We start from the raw sequence: 2,500 nt of genomic DNA, 5'->3' as shown, positions 1-2,500 counted from the left end.
AGCTGATCCACAAAACTCACCTGAAACATGGGGGCCACTGGATCAGACTAACTCAGATGTAAACAACAACAAATCTAAGGACCATCATCTGCAGGCTCTTACTTCACACACACACACACACACACACACACACGCACGCACACACACACACACGCACACACACACACACAATCTAAACATAATTGCCACCATTGCTAGATCCCTTATTATGTAACAATAGGTGGAATCACTGTAATCCTGTTGTTGTTGTTGTTGCTGACCTTCTGTGTGTGTGTGTGTGTGTGTGTGCACGCACATTGAAGTTCTCCTCACCTATTTCTTACGTCCTAATTTTACCTGTTGTAATGTCACCAACAATCTGAGATTGAGATAAAACAGGATAATGACAATACATCACACCTGACAACAAATAGACTGTATGCACTAAACACACACACATACACAATATACACATAAGTGTGTGTGTGTGTGCGAGTGTGTATGTGTGCCAATAAATCCCTTCACACAGTTTAACCCTTCAGTATTTAAACCAGCCATATCCAGCCCAAATATCCTACCTGCTCCATGTTAAAACTATCCAGATTTGGCATCTCACACCTACCCTACAATGTCATTCTAAAACTATCCTCTCTACTGTAGGCACAAGGCCTGAAATTTAGTGGGGTGGGTGGCTAGTTGATTACATTGGGTTCCCAGTGTTCAACTGGTGCCTATTTCATCAACAACTGCAAAAGGATGAAAGGCAAAGCCAGCTTCAGCAGAATTTGAACTCAGAACACAAGGGCAGACGAAATGCTGTCATTCTAAAGAGATACAATCACATCATTGAAATCTTAAAGTTACAAGATGATAATCCATGATGAATTCAAAACAAATGTGAATAAAGCAGTATTACATTTGACAGAGAAATCTGAATGCTGAGGGGTTAAACAAGTCTTGTGCTTACAGAGCATATTTAATCCCAGTAACTGTAAGCAACAAACTAAAGGTGATAGCCTCTTCTTGCCACCAGAGGGCACTGTGCCACCTTCCACCTTTGACCAAACCATGCAAGAAACTTCAGCAGGTTCTTACAATGATCCAATGCTCTTTGGTGCTTCCTTACTTTCAAGATTTTAACCCAGAAATGACTTCATTGTAGTCAAAGAAAATATATTTCTATAAGTCTCATTCAGTCAAGAATGTTGCTGTTGTTTACGCCTCATGATCAAAGACATCTCTATATTTGATATTTGGCTGCTATTTCTAACAGGCCAATGTGACCTGTCAACAGACAGACAGACCAAAACTAATTTACTTCATCTACAATAACAAAAATAATTATCAGATGAGAGATAATGATTTTAAACATCAATTATCTTCAAACAGGAAATATTACTATCTCCCCGCAGCCTGGTACCTCTTAGAGCTAATGAGGGAGCCTTTATGCAGTTGTCATTTGATCTGTTGAAAACAGCAGCCAAATCTCCCTCAATGGACATTACTGTCTCAAGTTGTAGGACTCGTAAGAGCTGGTTACCCATTTTGCACCTGAGATCCCATTTCCCTGCATGAGATGCCAGTCCATTGCAGAGTGACTCATCCACAGTTGAGTCAGCTGGGGCAATGTGAAATGAAGAGTTTTGCTCAAGAACACAACACACTGTCCAGTCCAGGAATTGAAGCCACACACGTGATCACGAGAGCAACACCTTAGCCTCCAGGAATGATGCCTTCAAACCATTATCTTAATAATGCAGGCGGGGGTTGGTATAAGCAACTAGCCCCTCCCCTCAAAATTTTAGGTCTTGTAAAAAGGATTGCTGGATAAAATGCTTCATGGCATTTCTTCTCGTTTCAGGTCAATAAGTAGCAGTTGCACTCGGGGGTCAACGCAATTGATTCTCCCTCCCTTCAAAGTTGCTGGCTTTGTGCCAAAATTAGAAACAATCAGTTATTATTATTATTATAATGTTTTTTTATTTTATTATTAATCACCAGCATCAAGTTGGAAAAGATGAAAGGTTTTTGATGAGACAGTAAATGATTAAATCCAGCAGATTAAGTGATTAAAAGATGAGAAAGAGAGAGAGAGAGAGAGAGAGAGAGGGGATTAAGATTTTAGTTGATGTGAGTAATGTCAGTTATTAATAGAATGAGGTAGAAAAAAAAAAAAATTGGGAAGTAAACAGCATCTTCTATTTATTTATTCATTCATTCATTACAACACCTCAACGTAAACAATATCATCAATACTCTCCATTTATGCAGAGGGTGAAGGACCCAGTAATAAACTGGGAGAGAAGTGGGTCACAGATTGGAATTTAGAACAAAAAGGACAAACGAAATGGCACTAAACATTCTGTCCAGCATGCTAATGGTTCTGCCAGTTAGCCACCATAATAATAATAATAATACAATGTTTTAATCCTTTCTATTAGAGGCACGAGGCCTGAAATTTGGAGGAGGGGGATAGTTGATTACATCGACCCCAGTACTCAACTTATTGACCCCGTAAGGA

At 39.4% G+C, this 2,500-nt stretch overlaps 1 protein-coding gene across 2 annotated transcripts in view; it reads right to left on the bottom strand.

The window, feature by feature from the left end:
• The window catches only part of LOC106867355 (ras-related protein Rab-14), a 54,732-nt gene that overhangs the window by 36,363 nt on the left and 15,869 nt on the right, over positions 1–2,500 (bottom strand). The window lies entirely within an intron of this gene.

The sequence above is a fragment of the Octopus bimaculoides genome, chromosome 21, assembly GCF_046866305.1.
Source record: "Octopus bimaculoides isolate indiv1 chromosome 21, ASM4686630v1, whole genome shotgun sequence".
NCBI lineage: Eukaryota > Metazoa > Mollusca > Cephalopoda > Octopoda > Octopodidae > Octopus > Octopus bimaculoides.
This window is presented reverse-complemented; position numbering and strand designations above follow the sequence as displayed.